Source organism: Orbicella faveolata, unplaced genomic scaffold (genome assembly GCF_042242905.1).
Source record: "Orbicella faveolata isolate gen_17 unplaced genomic scaffold, um_ofav_v1 contig_46, whole genome shotgun sequence".
In the NCBI taxonomy this organism is placed as follows: Eukaryota; Metazoa; Cnidaria; class Anthozoa; order Scleractinia; family Merulinidae; genus Orbicella; species Orbicella faveolata.
In genome coordinates this window covers 2,562,878-2,582,172 of record NW_028301576.1, presented here as the reverse complement: position 1 = coordinate 2,582,172, position 19,295 = coordinate 2,562,878, and the positions used below count along the sequence as shown (strand labels likewise).

The window sequence follows — 19,295 nt, the reverse complement described above, 5'->3', positions numbered from 1 at the left end:
AGCCTTATTAGGAGGCATTGCATTTATAATGTCCTCGACTTGTTTACATTCAACAGAATGAAATGTAAATTGCTCAGATGCCGGAAAAATTCTAGGAGTAAAGATGCTGTTATTCAAGTCGAAGTTGTTCTCTTCAGCCAAAGATTTTATTTTGGAATTGGTTGATTTTCCAACAGACGCAAAAAAAAATTATTGAAAGTATCCGCCACGATCTTGTCCTCTTTGCTGTAAACTTTAGGGGAGACTGATCTTTTAGGGATGCAGAGCCGGATTGCCTTCCAAATACAATTTGTGTTCCGTGGGTTGTTTTGAATCTGATCTTTGATGAATTCACTCTCTGCTGCTCTGATTGACTTCCTGACTTGGTGTTTAAGGTTTTTATAGGTAGACCAGGCATGTGGATCATTAGTTCTACGAGCTGTTTTGCGCCAGACATTCCTAGATTTCATAAGTTCACGTATCTCCTCCGTTATGCAGGGATTTGGTTTTCCACGAACTTTAATTGATCTAATCGGAGCGTGATGATCGAGAATTTCATTGAACAACAGATCAAATGCGTGTAATTTGTCATCAACGTCGTCAAATACTTCCACAACAGACCAGGGTGCACCGGACATATCAAACTGAAAAGCGTCTGGATTGTAGTTTTTTAAACTCTTAGTTGTAATATATGTGGTCTTAGGTCGGGATACTTTCAGATGTAGGACGGCAAAGACCATGTCATGGTCACTAATAAAGCTGTCCATGACACCAGCCTTGACAAATTGTTTGGTTTGCGAAGCAAGAATAACATTTAAAAGAGACCGCGACGATTCGGTCACTCTAGAAGGAGCAGCAATTAATTGCGATAAGTTAAACGACTCGTAAAAACTGGTTAAAGATTTCGATTCTCTACAATCGGTGCTGAGAAGATTACAGTTTAAGTCCCCCATTATGTACACAGGCTTGTCCAGTGATAACGCATAAATCAAAGTTGTTGTTAAATCGTTCTCCCAACAGGTTAGCGGTGTATCCGGAGGTCTATAGACAGTGCAAATAATAATTGACTTTAAATTCCTGACCTGTATTTTCAACCAAAGTTGATGAAAACCGGTGGTTGAAATGTCAGAGATATCACCCATTAGTTCTGTACGATAGGTATTCAAGACGTATGCACAGATCCCGCCGCCAGTCTTGTTGCTTCGATCGACCCTGTAGATGTTATAACCAGGCACTTCAATCTCCAAATCTGAAACAGAGGCATCTAGCCAAGATTCAGATATAGTAAACACGTCGAATTTGTTTGATAAAATAGTCTCTTTAACAAGCAAAAAGTGATCCCGGCATTTCAGCGAGCGAACATTAAGGTGAGCAATCTTTACGTTGTTGATGTTTCTGGTATTTGCCTTCACCGAGCAGTTAAAGGAACCATTCGGACCAGGATTGAGTTCTATGTCGAAGATCAGCTTGAGAAGCGGTCGAAAAGTCAATGTAGAGTTACAATACAATACACATGCACGCTGTGTTCTTCTAACCTTTGCTATCACAAGCAAGCGTTTGGTCCGCCATATTGTTGTTGATTGTCGGATGAAATAGGAATTGGACTTAAAGCTGTTCTTCTCCGGCGAAATTCCAAAAAAATCAGTGGTAGATGAAGGGCAGCTTGTAGTGCTATGAACTGGTAATAGAGAGACGTTAATTGTAGCAGTAACAAGGAAGAATATTGCCCCGATGAAGAGAGCACGTTTTGGAGTGGCCATGCTAATATGCTAATTCAATAGCATAGCAGACTTTTTTCAAATACCATTTTTTGCCTTCTTCCTAGAAATTCAGTCTCCTAAACTTAATAGACACAGCCGTCAAGTTGACTCAACAAAGAACTCGACGGAAGCTAAATACACAGCAGAAACGATGCTAAAAATTAACAAACTTTTATCAGAGCATCTGTTCATAGCTCCGCTATCAATACCTTGGAATCACTATCTGACAGATTTTCTTTAAGCATTGAGTTCAAAATGTCTTTCGACTGGTCCTCAAACTGATCCGTTTCTCCGAGGAGATAGCTAACTTCTTCAGTCTTTCTTCTTAGGATTTCCATGGCTCGTTCGTCCTCCCACTGTACGGTCACCTCTATGCCAGGATCGAAAGGAGTCTTCCCTCTCTAGATCCATTTATGGAGCAACAACATGATAACAACTAGCTAACAATGACTGGAAACGCTGGAAATGTTGAGACGTTTGTATTGCAGGAAGTTCTCGTAAAAAAGTTAGGCGCACATTCTTCTCGAAATTTAGCGTTAATTTGATGTATGTGAACCTAACTGTCATGTTCCACAACCGATGGAACTGGATTATTGCAATAAACGGACACAACACACGAATCAAATCTAGAAGTCCGCCGTGTTGCTATAATAGGGAGCTTACAAATCGACGACTTTCGGACGACGGCGCCGCTGGGTCACCTTATAGTCTCGCTTCGTCGTCCTGTAGAAATTTCAATTTACGATTCGCAGTAAAGACGACGACGTTTATGCGCGACCGGCAAATTTTTTTTGTCTCAGGAGCTCGAGAAAAAAAAAATACTCAAGACAGACCAACAAAACGCGCTAGCATGGCAGAAAAGAAAGCGCAGCTGTACGTCGAGAAAAATTTGGGTTCTAAAAGATTAGGCTGGCTATAAGACCACTCAAAAAAACAGAGGAAAAATCGCCTAGCTCTCTAGTTGAGCTATCTAGTCCTTGTTTCTAACTGTCGACACGAATGCTAAAACCTTTTAGTCCTTTCAAATTCATTGTACACCAAAAAATGTCTTATATTTCAGTGAAGCGTGATTAAAATGAAAGATTTTTCATACAGCAATTTGCTTTTCATTCACACCGTGTCGTGCTTTGACCGCTTTCAGTGTTGGTTGAACTCATAGCGTTCGCCATGGCACTGTAGAAGGTCGTTTCTTGAACGAAAACAGGCAAATAAAATTAAAATCAAACATCAAGGACATGCCCCTAACGTGCTACTTAAATTATCTGGCAAAAATACCCGAAGTATCGAGGGAAAACTTTGACAATAGAAAATTTTCTAAGCAAATGATATCACAAAAAATAATGACGAATATTTTGTGCGGAAACTTGGAAAAAAGTTTTCTCGAATTAGAAAAAATGCCTTTAAGAAAGATCTTCCGTCACTTCCTCAACGCGAATGTTTTCTCTGTTTTTCTCGTTTAATTTGGAATTGATTTGCAATTGTGAGTTTTTCAAAAGCTGAAATTGTACTCGCCGAAGCGGCTCGTCCAATTTCAGCTTTTTGAAAAACTCACTCGTGCAAATTAATTCCAAATTGAACTCAAAACCGTATGATTACCTATACTAATTTAAAACTTTCTCTGTAATATTTTACATTGTCATGCTTCCTTTTATTCTTATATTCAATTAGCATTTTGCGCACACTATGTATGCAACTCTTTACTTTTTAATTTAAACTGAAGATGACAGAAGATTCTGTTGTAACATGTATTTAAAAAACGTTTTGTTGTTTCTTAAAATTTCAACATGTCTGCTACTAACCAGACCTTTTGGCAAAAACTTAGTACGACTTAAACTCACAAAACGGCTGGCCACAAAAATTATCAATTCTCGCCTTTTGAACCGTAACAGTCAAGAATGACATTAAGTCATAACAAAGTTTCTAACAATGGCACTCAAGTCAAAACAGAGTCCTTAACAATGACGCTCAGGTCATAACAAAGTCTTTAAACCTTTCCAGCAGTTTCCTGACCCTTGTTGGTCTCGTCGTAACCGGGCTGCTCAGTTTTTCTCGTTCTGCTTCCGGTTTTACAGGATCAGTAACAGCAAGCAATGGAGTTGTTTCCTCAGGATTCCGTGATGTCTCCTCGTACTTTTTTACATGGGTCGTGTTTCTCATAAGTTGAACCCTTCTGGTGATTCAACGACAACACTGTTTCCAGTTTTGGTTACAACATCATAAGGCTCAGGAGCGCTCTTCAGTTTACTAACACTTTGTCACCTGGAGCTAGGTCTGACTCCTTGGAACTCCTCTTCTTGTCTGCATACTGTTTAGCTTTGGCTTTCATTTCGCCAACTCTGTCTCGCATCTCACTCTCTATGCTCTCCTGTCTCAGTTCAGGTAGTTCAGTACGCATCTTTCTGCCAAACAAGAGTTCTGCTGGACTCACACCTGTGGTAGTATGAGGGGTTGATCTATATGCTACCAAATACTTGCGAACTTCCTTCTTCCATTCTTTTCCCTCAGCTTGAGCTATTTTCATGCTCTTGAGGAGGCACTTGTTTTGCCTTTCCACCTCGCCGTTCGCTTGTGTCCACAATGGTGTGGTCTTCCTGTGCTCTATATCGTTATCCTCCAAATACCGCTCAAACACTTCTGATCTGAACTGTGGACCATTGTCGCTTCGAAGTGATTGAGGAAGACCATGTGTGGTGAAGATTTTCTCCAAACACTCTATGACTTTCTCTGACGTAGTCTAACGCATGATCAGTTCCACTTCATAGTATCTGCTGAAGTAATCAACGATGACTAAGACAGATTCTCCTGATGGTAATGGGCCTAACAGGTCGATGGCCAAATCTTGCCATGGGCTACTTGGTAATGGGGTTGACTTGATTGGCTCTGGGTTTGCTGGACTGTTTACAAGCTGACAGCCATGACAAGTTTTGCAAAACTTCTCGGCTTCCTTGTCGATCTCAAGCCACCATACCTTTGATCGCAATCTCTGCTTCATACTGACAATTCCTGGGTGTCCTTCATGGGCAAGGCTCAGTACTCGAGGTCTCAACTTGCTCGGTATGACAATCCTGGTACCTCGAAGAATTAATTTGCTAATAACACACAGTTCGCCGCATACTGGTATGTACTGCTTGTGCTGATCGCCTTTTCAGTTTCTGTCTTCAATGTGCCGATGCAATTCCACGAACTCTCCGTTCTCTGATGAGGCTTCTTCAATTTCACGTGTTGTCATCGCTTGAGGAGTGGCAGTTACTGGGACAAACCTGACTAATTCATCTGACACCTTGACGCTGATGAAGATTCTGCTTGCTCTTTCGCATGCAGTAAGCGTGACAACGGATCAGCAATATTATGCTCTCCAGGTAGGTACTTGACTTGGAACTTGTATGGCTGTAATTGCAAGATCCATCTTTCGATTCATGCGAGTCAATCAATATCGCAACTACAACTCCGCCGACATTCACATCTATTTTCTCAGGTGATGTAGCAGAATTCACAGTAAAGGCATACTCATCTTCATCTCTTTCACTTCTCACGTACCTAACTTTCTTTCCTTTTGTCTTCTCTTTCCGTCTAGGTTTGGGAGGTTTGGCTGTTTTCGTTCTTCTCTGCGAGCCAAAATGGTCAGTTCCTCGACACTTATGGCAAGTTTTTCCTTTCGCAGGGCATTCAGAGTCTCGTCCAAAATGTCCTACTTTTCCACATCTGTAGCATGCTCGCTTTACAGGCTCTTTCCCTTTGTCTTCCTGCTTGTCGCGGACCGAATTCACATCCTTTCTGCCTTCCATATTCTCCAGCTGTGATTGAACTCGCTCGTGATTTGCTGCCGTCGAAAGTAACAGCTCTAAGGTTAATTTCTCACCTTTTGTCAGTAGTTTCTTCCTTAATTCATGTGATTTACATCGCGGCACGACTTGATCACGAATCTGGTTCTCGGCTTATTCGCCGTAGTCACAGTCCTTGACCACTTGCCTCAATCGCGTCACGAACTGATCCACAGTTTCGCCGTCCTGTTGTTCCATGCTGCGAAACAGGTGATTTTGGTATGTCGAATTTACCTTTGGAATGAAATAATCGTTCAAAGCCTTCACTGCTTTTTCGTAATCTTTCGCCTCGCCTGTGTCAGCCGACGTTTCGAAAATTTCTTCAACAGTCTCGCCGGCTGAATGAAGGAGTAAAGCTGTCCTCTGGATTTTATTATCCGCCTTGTCCACTTGGATGAGCAAGCTCTTTCTGTCAGCAGACACAGAGAAACTTTTCAACCAACGCTGCCATCGCCTTCCCACGCCTGAAGGTTCACCATGTGGATCAAAGGGTTTTACACTCGTTAACTCGTCTATCTTTATTGACGCCATGGTCTGAGCAGTTGCAACTTCAGTCCTCGTCGCTAGATGTGTCGTTCCACAACCGATGGAACTCGATTATTACAATTAACGGACACAATACACGAATCAAATCTAGAAATCCGCCATGCTGCTGTAATAATCAACTTCCAAGCTTTCATCGCGCGCTTAAGTATATTATGTATGATACACCGAAACGTACCTTACAAACACTAACTTTTGGAAAATTCGCCTTAATTTTGTGTAACGTAAATGTTCTTCGCGTTGTCAACGTGCATCGTTAATTTCCTATAATAAGGTAATTAAAATGCTGATATATGATTGGCTGAGCTATCGTACACTTTCAGTCTTTAGTGTGCAGTGACTGTAGCTCGTCTTCAAAATGATGATGTTTTCAGGCGTTTGGACGAACCTTTAGCAACAGTTCCACTTAAGACTAAAAGAAAATCATTAACGGTCTCTTCACTTTAAAAACTCGAAATTACTGAAAAAACGGATGAGCGCACGTTCACAACTGCAATTTTAAATGACTTTCAGTCAGCGGCGTGAAATTGGAAAGCGATATTTGAAGAAAATCAGTTGGAATTCTTATAAAACAATGAGACTATTCACTCTCGATCTCAGCTCGCGTTCCCACGCGTGTTTTATAACTCTTTGAGAACACATGAAATGTCTTCTATTCATGATTTTTTAAAAAAACATAGCTAGTAAAGTCACGCTTTCAATTTAAGTACAAGTAAAACTGCATCATAATCTATTGATAGCCGTTCGTGCTCATGGAGTGAGAAAATTCGCCGGAACTTTATGAGCAATTTTCCAGGAAAGTGAAGCAAAGTTGGAAATGAAAATTTTTAACCCCTCTTCATTTTTTGTGTGGAGGTAGGTTACCTGGGGGGGATGAACAAAATCAGCCATATTTGGATCGGCAGGTGTGTCATTGCCATGGTAACCGCACTTGATCACGTTGGCCTGAGGTCTCTGTTTTGACCAAAAAATTCACTCTCAAGAAGTAAAAATAAACGAGTCTGGTTCTCGGGTGCATGTGAACCAATTTAAATGACATTCTTACAGATAGTAGGGCAATTCTCCCAGTTTATAAGTATTTTGGGTTTATAATCAAGAAGACAATGCTCCTCCTACTATGTTGCCTGTCAGCCATTTAGACAAGCAGGAAAAACAAGCACAACCATATTCGTAATTTCTCCGAAAGTACTCTTTCCCAAAAAACCAAATTAGCAGCAGAGCTTATATAGATATTGGAGTTTCTAAATATCATAAAACCTATATGGGAAAATTATATTCTGGCCATGGGTGTTGAAGACATCCGAGGGAAGTTGCAAAGAATTGCAAAATTGGAAATTTTTAGACCTCTAGTATTTGGCTCAAACAGGCTTTAGATAGAAAATATCAGCTTCAGAATTATTTTCTATCATCTTATCTGTTATCTACTTTTGATTGATTCGGTTTTGGCCAACGAATTTGATGAAATATAGATTGAAACAAAGCCTACCTTGCAACTTTTGGGAATTTCTTCAGGATGCTTTTGTCGTATAGTATGGGTCTCTCCTCGGTTCGCTCGCTCCATTTTCTTAACCAAATCTTGCACAGACTCTAGCGGAAAGGTCAGATCTAACTGGCTAGACTCACCGAACATCTACTGTTAGACCACAGAGATGATGCATTAACCCGAATAAAGAACAGTCGAACGGGCCAAACACAGTCGTGTGTCGAGTATCGAAATAATAATCCATCCGAAATCCATCCAGGAAGTTAAATAGACGCATCAAGATCACAGCTAAGCAACTGCATGTCTGCTACGATTTTGAATTAAGTCTTTGGCTAAATCGAGCCGTACATTCCGTGGTGCATGGTTGAGATCGAGAAGCGAAGAAATCGTTCTTTACGACCAAACCTATGTAGACCGGAAATGCGCGGAGCAAAACTGCTAACCGGATGTACTTTTAAAATGCGATATAAGCGTTTTTTGTTTGTTTGCTTTTGTAGCTTATCTTCTTTAGATATTTTTTGTTACAATATATCATTGATAGAGGGATAAAAGGACAACTTTTGATCCGCTTTTATGACTGTTTTACAGTGGTGAATAAACAGGACAAAAGAAAAGCGCTTCACTGATCGTTTTACGCAACCTGATTGCCTCCATTGGCTTTACTACACTAGATCAAGTCTATATAAGAGAGGATACCATTTATCATCTCTTGGTTTAGCTAAGGTAAACCCAGGAGTACTGACAGGTGCTAAAATATGTTCAGGTTTTCGTTAACAACAAATGATGTCCAGGCTTGAATGAGAGCGAGGAAGTTAGTTTTTCTAACAACTCTTGGACGTTCGAAGTCTCTCTGTCTATACAGGTATGCCAAAAAAAAAAAAAAAAAACAGGAAATTCAAGCTGTGCGTGTCAAAAATGCAGATTGCACTTGTACCCATTCAACTAAAACTAAAATTCAACATGGGGCCCCGTGGTACGTATGAATCCGAGTTAGACTTTGCATCTAAACATTTCAACCTTGTTCCTAGCTTCCCAGAGTATGAGATTGCTCAACGTTTAATTTTTCTTTGATGCTTTTATTCGGTTTTTCGGTTTCGTTTTTTTTTATGTTGGCTTTTTTCGCCATTGCCATTGTAAAACAACCCCATTACAAGAGGATATCATTACACTTACATCCGGTGTTACATCCCATTACATTGTGTTACATCTGGTCAGCAGTCGTGCTTCTCGGACTTGCGGCCTACGCTTTTAGTTTATTCACCATTGTTGGCTTATCGACTATCGCAATATCTGAATCGATTTTAGCCAAAGACGTAACTTCGGATTGTTCAAAGGCATGCATTTGTTTTGTACATTGATCTCGACACATTTACATTACTTCCTGGTTGGATAATATTGATGAATTTAGGTGCTCGACGGCAGAAATCGCAAGTATTACGACCATGTTTTGACCTTGTCAACTATTCTTTGTCAAGTGTATGCGCGTTACTTGTATCATCATCTTCGATCTGAAACACGGTAAACTAGATATTCGATGGGAGTTACCGTTAGATTAGAGTCTGCGCTAGTTTTGGTCAAGAAAATGGAGCGAGCGAAGGAGAGACACAGGAGAGAACCACGCGACGAAAGCATCCTGTAGAAATTCCTAAAACCTTCAAGGTAGGTTTTGTATCAATTTATATTTCATCAAATTGGTTGGCCAAAACCTTATTAACCAAATGTAGGTAACAGACAAGATGATAAAAGATACTTTTGAAGCTGATTTTCTCTCTCTAAAGCCTGTTTGAGCCAAATACTAGCGGCCTCAAAATTACCAATTTTGCATTTTTTTGCAATTTGCCCCAGGTGTCTTCAGCACCCATGGACAGAATATATTTTTACCCAAATTGATTTTATGATATTTAGAAACGTCAATATCTGTTTAATCTCTGCTGCTAATTTGGTTTATGTAGAAAGAGTACTTTCAGAGAAATTACGAATATGGTTGTGCTTGTTTTTCCTGCTTGTCTAAATGGCTGACAGGGAACATAGTAAGACGAGCATTTTCTCCTTGTTTATACAGCCCAAAATATTTTAACGGCAAATGTTATAAACTGGGAGAATGGCCCTACCATCTGTATGAATTTCATTTGAACTGGTTCACATGCATTTGAGAAACTGACTCGTTTACTTTTACTTTTTAAGAGTGGAACTTTTGCTCAAAACATGGTCCTGGGGCCGACATCATCCAGTGCGGTTACCATGGCAACGATACATCTGCCGATCCAAATATGGCTGTTTTTGTTCATCCCCCCAGGTAACCTACCTCCACACAAAAATTGAAGGGGGTTAAAAATTTTCATTTCCAACTTTGCTTCACTTTCCTGGAGAATTGCTCTTAATTTTAAACCTTTGTAACTGGCGCAATAAAACAACAATTTTGCCAGTGAGAAAAAGGGATGAAATCCAGCACTTGGGCTTAATGTTCATCATCGAGTTAAGGAAGTTCGGAGAGCAGTCAAGAACCTAGAGGTGCTCTCGAATGGGCCTCGATCAATTTCTTACGCTTCTACCATGCTCTCAAAACTTCCAGCGTGCATCATAACTTGATGATATCCGCTAAAGCATCAATCGATTCGCCAAATGGAAGATGATGTTCCAAGGTCTCTCAGAAAAATTAAAAAAAAACTGCTGATGGACACACGAGAGGAACGCGAGTGCCTTCAACAGTTTTTCTAGCCCCGAAAGTGTATTTCTGATTTTCTTACAAAACATGGGAAGACCATCTCTGTTTGGTTTAATTAGAATATTGCATGAAAAAGCAAAAACTATATATTTACATCTGAGAAGGGGCGATGACTGTGCTCGCAAAACCAAATCTGGAACATTTCTGCTCTATAATTTCCGGCCGTGCATTTGTTAAAAAAAAAAAAAAAAAATTATGCACACTCAGCTCCAATAGCGGCTATCCAGCAGCGATACTCTTATGTCAAGTATCTCAGTCACTTTGTGTTCAAATTATCGTTTGCTTGACATGATGATATTTGTTTGGTGTTTAAATGATTAAAGGACACTAAAGGGAGTTATCCTTCGATGCATTTTATCCTTCCTTTTCACCCTCGTCCAAAAAATTGTTAAATGTCTGTAGGGTTAAGATGCGCGTCTGAAATGTGACTTTAACTTACAGTAAAAGAACTCTAAAAATATTGTATGCTAATATTGTTAGAACCAAACCAAGAAAATTCAATTTCTAACATCACTGGTACTTTATTCATCTTATTATTTTCAGCCAAAAACATAATCAAAGAAGTAATACAGCACTGAAATCGAGTATGCTTTTCACAATAATGTACATTAAATATTAAATATAACATCATTCAACCTTGGGCGCTCTTCCCTCCGAAGGTGGTAAGGACTGACAAAGGCCCTTTTCTACTCCAGCGCGCCTTACCCTCTGAAAACAGGAAGAAGAAAAAGGCCTGGAGTTCTTCCATTTCATTGGTCCCTTGTTTTGATAATGTACACCGAATAAAGTAATTCATGCAGATTAGACTTCGATGGCGGAGAAAATGTCGGCAAAGCCGGTCAACCTCGAAAAAAAATATTTCGCGAATTCAAGTTTTCCGGCTGCGTGGTATATTTTTGCTTTATTTTGTTTGTTTGTTTGTTTGTTTGTTTGTATTTTACCTTTTTTTCCATGGTTTTTCCCGCCCTCCCGAGACTTTAAAGGGAAAGGCGCCCTCGGAACGGGTTGGTAGTGTTCTATTTCCGAACGCGAAACTCCGGCCCTATCAATAGCAGATTTGCGCGTTGTCGTCATTTCACTACAAACACCAGAATTCATTTCGTTTTTTCTTCATTATTTACAGTTTGAATTCCCAGTGGGGTTTAAATAACAATTACCCTAATAAGCATAAGAAACAGAAAAAAAAAAAAAAAAAATGAAGGATTGTAATAGTTGTAATCAAAGTCAATAAAGTCTTGAGATTCTAATATTTTTAAGCTTGTTATTACAATTATACACGATTTATTACCTGGTGAATCATGAATGTACCAACTAATTGAACCAAATTGTTCTCTGCCGAGTCATGTACAAACTTTCTGCACTACTATTAACTGACTGATATGCTGAGTGCTAGAAAATCGCAATACCATAATCGCACTCAAGATGGTATAACATGACTATAAATTAAATTGTGAATTAACTTAGCATTAATTTTTGCACCTCCTCTGACTTTCAAGATATAGACAAACACCCGTTGTATGCTTTTGTTCTTACAGTACGGTACCTTGCTCATTTGCCTTTAAACTATGTTCATCTGCTGTAGGTCAGATTTTCTCACGAAGATATTAATTCTTTCGTTTCCTCGTCGTGCTCATTCAGCTAAAATGTGGATTAATGTAATGTTTAAAAACAACAAATCTGGACAGAGAAACTGGAACAGCTTTTTACAGTATCTGCGTTACATGTCACGAAGAGGAAAAACTGCAACTTGTCTTTGTTGCTGAGGTCGTTTGCGAAAGAGAGCAAGTAAAGCTGATCTGTATTCTGGCATGCGGATAGTGTATAATATAGGATTTACAAGAGAGTTTGCAAACAATAAAACCAAAAATGCAGAATCTAAATGAAAACGCACTGAAAGGGACAGTGACAGCCATATTTTATATTTACTGATATACATGACATAAAGCAATATAACGTGTGGCAGGTACAACAGAAGAGATACAACAGTCACAGTCAACAATGTCATGGTCAGTTTTCTTTCTCTACTGGCTGCAACATGGTGTTGAGGCTGCGCTCCACAACGGACTTTAATAACAATGGACGTGTAAGAAGCACAAATGATCAAAAGACAAATAGAAGAAAATATAGTAGGTAAGTAAAAACCGTAATAATGTGTTTCTTCAAACTGTGGAAGAAGTTCAGAAACTATTGCCACCATCCCGGATGTAACCCAAACAGCGGCAATTATTAATCGATATACCCATTTTTTAGTACACGATGTCTGAATGGACGGACCGTCGCGTACATCCGTTCTAAAGCAATGATGACGATGTTTGTTAATGAGCCAAAGAGAAACAAAACTTTGATAACAAATATGAAATAAAATGTCCCATCTCCAATTGAAAGCCACATCCACAAATTACACATTATTCCAGGCAGATAGAACAGATCATACACAGAAATTCCTCCAACAAACATATCTATAACTGCCAAATTTATCACCAGGTACATACTACGCTTGCGGAGATTACGGTTTCTTATAAAAATAATTATCGTACAGAGGTTGAATGTTACTACAGCAACAGACTCAGCTAAGCCTACAGTCATCCAGGGTATGCACTCAGATAAAGACAACATCTCAAAGCTCTGTCCTTTTCGTATTGTTGTCAAAAGTAATTACTCGTCTACCTGTGGAAAGATCAAAATGAATTATTATTATTGTCAGGTTCTTTTAGTAAAACATGCAATTGACTGCAGGGATGCAAAGCTTACATCAATATGGAGATTTAATTTTCGAAAGTACGCCCTGACATTTATCGGCTTTCGATGAGTTGAAAACCAGTTTTTAATATGTTGCTTTCAATAATCAGGTCTGTTGTAGTTTTTAATACGTCTGTAAATATGTTTTCAATAATCTGCTGTAAGCCCTAAATACCGAAAGTTTATGCCTAAATTTCGGAGTCTTAAAGGAAGGAAATTTGGTTCTTAAAAATCTTCAGTTGCGTGAAAGAAGACAAGAGCCCTTTTGGAAATTGCGCTATGGTTCTGTCCAAATATTCGCTTTCAACCCTGTGCCTAAAATGAGCATGTCTGTTCTCAATAATTCCCCACCTCGCCGAATTTCTTATTTGGTTTTTTTTTGTTAAACTGACATCTACACTAAGCCTGCTTGGGCTTCTTGATGTTTTACGTCCTTAAAATATTGTTACCCTTCCTTCTGGAACTCTCACACCCGTTAAGACAACGTTTCTCAATAATGAAGCATACTGTTAATATTTGAACACCAGACCTCACTAAGTTATTTTCTCTTTTGTTATTGACATGTCAAAATATTACATTCAAATTTAGACTAAAATGCACGAACGGACGTTCAAAACCCACCTCAATTGTAAACAACATGCTCTCTCTTTAATTGTTTTCTTACAAATTTACGTTGTAATTAAAGATAAAGACGATTGAGGATGTTTAAACGAGAATACATTTTCTCCAAAGTATATTCCTCTAAAAACAGATGACATGAGAAAGATAGAACATACGAAGTTGCTGCTGAAGATCTTGCTAGTATAAGTTTGATTTTCCATTCACTATAGATTACTTTTGTAGACGAGTCTTCAGAAAAAATTGTCACCAGACCTAGATCGGTACACTGTACAATGCAGGTGACAGAAATCTTTGCCATTGTAAACCAAATGAAGCGATTATTACACAGCTTAGAAAAGAGAAGCACGCTATTCTGTCTTTTCTTTTCTCCGCAACGTCATTTAATTTCTCGCCTTCGGCGCCATTTTTGTTTTTTTTTTTTGGCAAGATTAGCGTTGACGTTATCAATAGTGCTATTTTTTCGTTTATTTTTTTCATTAAATAGCCTCTTAAATCGAAGCAGAATCCGAATTAAACATAACGATGCCGTTGCTTATTTTTTTTCAATCTAAAATGCGCTTGAGTTGTCATCTCCCGATAAATTTATAACATTGAGAATATAATGCTAGCTGTATAACTTGACCTGAGAATTTAAACAAATTGCACCTCAAAACGTCTAGATACATTTAATCGCCCATAAAGAACAAAGTAACGCTTATCTTGGTATTAGAATGTTCAAATGAACTAATTACTAACAAGAGATTACCTTGATAATCTCTTGTTACACTAAATATTCTCGGAGAGAGAACATAATAACCGTGGGAAAATCAACGGCAAAGCACTAATATTCTTTAGGCTAAGCATGTCATCAAAAAGTAACCAGATGCTAGTTCGCTTGATAGCTCAGTTGGTAGAGCACTGCACCGTTATCGCAGAGGTCTTGGGTTCGCATCCCATTTAGCGCTTGTGTTGTGTATATAACTGCGATGATCAATCATGCCTTCATATCTTTCTCCGCAGTTCAAATATATGATCTTCCATATATTCATTTGCATCAAAAGAACAGTTGAATCAACTCTCAAACTTACCTTACTAGAGGCCCTCCCCTTGAATTTCTCGATGTAGAATAAATACAGACTGTAAAGAAAATAATATAATAAGGTAATTGATATAAAAGACTAAGTAAATACGCAATTAGTGATCTGGTTTTTGGTGTTGCAAATTTTGATTAACCTTCGATGCGCACCAAAAGGCCTAAGTTGGCGTAGACTCGATAAAATAATGTGGATAACGTATCCACTAGATATTTAGAACAATTCTGAATATTTCACACACTGAGATGCTTTTTAACAGCGTCTTTCGTTATTTAAACGGTCTTGCTGTGATCCAAGACAAACTTGGAAAAGTATAGAACATGTTATAACTGTTAAGACCTCAGCATCTTTCAATAATTGAACAATGGTGAACAAGAAAATGTGTCGCATCGCGAAACTTGTTCAAAATGTGCACCAACACAACGTCTATTTTCACCTCGCCGCACACAAAGAACTAACACTGTCTATGGTAATGAAATGTTTAAATTGACATTACATTTATTTTCAAGCTTTCTCAAGGAGTGATTATTATAGCATTGTAAAAACAAATAAAGCACACAGCATTAAACAATTAAAGGTCTTTCCAAACTTTTACGAAAACAGTTACCGGAACAAATATTGGGAAGGTAAGTGAAAAAAAAAAAGTTGAAACGTCTTTAACTTACCCAGTCGCAAACAAGATGTTCTCTCTGGTGAATCTTTTTGTTAAAAGATCTGATAATTTTTCTTTCTGTAAAGAGAAAGACAGGTTTGACATTTTGAGCACAAATATATCCTAAAAGAGTGATACACCGCTATAAGAGATAGACTGATATAAATAGAAGCAAATATTGATGAGCAAGTTTTTGTGTTAAGTTTAATTTTCCATTAAATACAAATTGCTTTTGTCAGGATGTCTTATCATCCATTTGTGAACAGCACCAGACAGGTAAAGAACCTAAATAACGCAATTAACTTGGAAATAATTAAAAACAAAAAAACACTTCCTTTTCTCGGAGGAAAACGTTCCTTTCTTCTGATCCGAGATAAATTTATAATGTTGAGAACACGTCATATAGTTGAATGCAAGGGCCTAAATATTTTAAGACAATTTAAGTACAATGACAGGTGAGATAAAACGAGTTGCCTGGCGTTCAAATTTACCACATCATCATAACGTCTATATATGCAATGCGCGGCGTACGCACAAAAAAAGAAATTCACTCTCCACTGTGTTATTAAACTGTTTTAGCTGACAGTGGAAATTATCATCCATTTAACAAATAGATTCCATGTTGCCGTGCGTCTGTTCAGTAATAGATCACAGATGACGTCAAAATGTGCTAGAAACAAATAAGTGGCACACGAGGCGATAGCCGAGTGTGTCAGTGATGTTCTTACCACATTTTGACGTGTTCTGTGATCTATTACTGAACTGACGCACGGCAACATGGAATCTATTTGTTTTATATAATAACGAAACAAACTGCTACAGATAAAGCTTTTTTTATTTCAAAATCTTTTAACGTAACTCGAAAGCCGGCCTTTGCCCACTTTGGCGAACACGAAAAAAGCCATTTGACGTAATCTATTGTCTATACAAATTGAAGCAATTTCATTGGTTGCTATGCGTAGCAAAGAATTTTGATTAGTCCAGGAAAATCACGCCACTGTCAAACTTGACTCGAGCGTCGCTTCTCGTGGAATGAAAACTTACAGCGAAAGCAAAATTGAGCTGCGAAATCTACAGATCTTAAAGAAAATGCTGGATAAATCAAGTCAGAGCAGCCCTGTGAGCCGAAAAGCTTGGATGTTGCTTCGAATATTGCAGGAGTTGAAAACCTACGCTCGAAAAACTTGCGGTTGCGGTCAACCTGGAGGCCATTCGATTCGAGTTTTGAATGAAAGGAACGTTAGTGATGGTGGAAATTTGTGTCCTCTGCGGTTGGTGATTCTCAAATCAGTGTGAAATAGTGTCGGAGACACCTTTTAGCTGCGATACAGTTGGCCGTGAGCTGTAGTGAGCTATACTTTGCTCGCCGCTGTGCCCTGAAACGGACTGGAACATTCGCATCGGAAAGCAAGGTTATGTGTTTATTTTAACTGTTTTAAGAAGTGGTTTTGATGTTTCATTCCAGACAATCACTGTGTCAACAATTATTTTGAGACTGAGAAAAGTTCAATGTTTTAAATAAATTTTATCTCATAAGCATTTTGTTTATTGGGTTTGTTATATTCGAGATAAAGCAATGGTTCTCGGCTTGCCAAGACCAATTTTGTGTTTGGTTTAGTCTCGCTCGACTGCTGACTGAGACTGCTCAAGTATTTTTTTCCGAGTCATTTTCTAAAACAGAAACGGCTTTATCTTTCTTCTTCCTGCTAGACTATGCTTCTGGTACCTGTTCAATGCCTGGACAAGACTTTCTTGTACCTTATCTTTTGCCCAGTCATGTAAAATATTATCTAAATTCTCAAAACTTTCCGCCATTTTAAAACACAGAGGTAAAAACTTTGAAATGATGACGTCAATCGTGCGTCTGTCCTCTAATAGATCATAGGCGAGAACCAATCAAAATGCGAGAATAACTTGGTTTATTATATAATTTGCAATAGACTTCAACCCACCTTGATAGGAAACTGTAGATCCTGGTAAGTAGTCTCCGTGTAAATGAAAAACCAGTCACACTTCAAAGAGAGATATAATATTGGTCCACCGGAAAAATGACAAAAATAATTGAAAACAAAGTGTTAAAATTCTATGATCCTAAATAACTACTGACTTAATGTTGGTGTATTTCCATCTTGAACTGTTTAGAAAAGGGGCATTGGACCAAAACGTGTGCGAGAACATAATATAATGGGGCCTAGATAAGCTTAATATCATTTTTGAGTTGCTTCTTGATCTGAAACAAAAGAATTTCTATCTTTTCTGCAGAGTATTATTTGATGTCAACTAGAAACTCCGTAAAAACGTTCGAAGAAACAACATTCAAACAGCAAATGTAACATTCACAGGGTGAAAACGTTTCCCGTGCAAAGCGATTTTCTGTTGGTGTTAAAACAGTACTTAAACTTAACGTTCTATAGATTTTTAATGAGAAACTTCTTGGCAAGGTATTTGTTGTTTTTCTTCAAAAATGATATCATTTGTTTCGGCGATGACCGTCTAATGTTCGCATTCATTTGTGTCAAAGAAGGCAACAGCCTTTTTTTGGAAACTGCGCTAAGATTAGGTTTAAATATTCGCTGTTAAACGGTAGCACACGTTTCTTCTCAATAATTCTCAACCTCACCGAATTCCTCTTTTTATTGATCGAAAATATCACGCCTGAAGTTAAGACTTATTAAGCTACGCCCACCAACATTCGTCGCTGCTTGATCTTCTTGATGCTTTTCGTCTTCAAAAAACTATGAACCCTTCGACCTCGACCTCACTAAATTAAATTCTTCTTTATTATTAACATTATTTTCTTTATTTATGACTGAACTGTAAGAACGTTTGCTGATTGAGAGCCGTGAAGCTTTGGCCAAATGTAGACAGCCTTACTTCGCTCGTACAAAACGGATTTCGGTGCGTAACTATTCTGCCGATGGATTATTTTATTGAAAAAAGCCCAAATTATTCAAAATTTCTTTTCCTTTAAGAGTTCCTCTCAGCTGCCTTAGAAATTTAAAGTTATTCAGGAATGTCAAAGGCTCTAATTTCACTTTAGCGAATTACTGGCTCTCTGTTCAGTGTCGACTATTATATTGTGGTGGCCCTGAATAATAGCTTTTCACTGTTATCCGGTAACTGTCTACCTTTCGGAAAACCTTGAGTCTACTGCCTCGAAGACTGCCTTTTGAAGCCAAAATAAAACTGATGGCTAGTTTAAACTAAATTTGCTTTAAAACAAAGAAGTGACTGCATTCACCGAGAATTGTTTACAATATTTCCTTGGCTGACTTTGGTCTTAAATAACGATTTTGAAGAGCTCTCATTATAGCATTGGGCATTTTTATTTTTTCTTGATGTTTTTTTTCGCCACTAAACAGGATAAACCTGCAATAACAATTATCGGTAAAAATTCAGTGTCTTTAACCTACCTTGCCAATAGGAAACTTCAGTTCCTGGTGAGTGGGTTTTACAAGCAACTCAGCAATGGAAAACAATCACCCTGCAAAGAGATCATTTGGTTGCCTATAAAAATTGACAATTTTGCCTCGACTTATGCGATATTGAGTCGTGGGAAATTGACGCATTTTAATTTTAAGCAGGTGAGGACAATGCAACTCTGCTCTAAAATATTGCTACCCGATTGCACAACCTCAACACGTAACCCGGCTATTATGCGTTCAGTTCAGTATTTTTCTTGTTCTAACCTGAGAATATTGAAATGTAGAAACCTTCCGTTCTCTTTGGTAAAATATTCAGATTTGAAGCGAATGAATAATTCTGTTTTAGATTTCGCGCTATGCGCAAAAACCGAAACGTTCAAGACTCTTGCAACAGTTGAAAGATTAAAGGTTAAAGGGACTTCATTTTATCTTCGGTTTTAACGCAGCACTCTGAGCTAAACGCCGGGCTTAATG

The 19,295-nt window shown here is 38.4% G+C and overlaps 2 pseudogenes; both read right to left on the bottom strand.

Moving 5' to 3' along the window:
- Window positions 1-5,008: 5,008 nt before the first annotated feature.
- On the bottom strand, window positions 5,009-5,758 carry LOC149097953 (uncharacterized; annotated as a pseudogene).
- A 5,124-nt stretch (window positions 5,759-10,882) lies between these two features.
- Window positions 10,883-19,051, bottom strand: LOC149097952 (uncharacterized; annotated as a pseudogene).
- Between the last annotated feature and the right edge of the window lie 244 nt (window positions 19,052-19,295).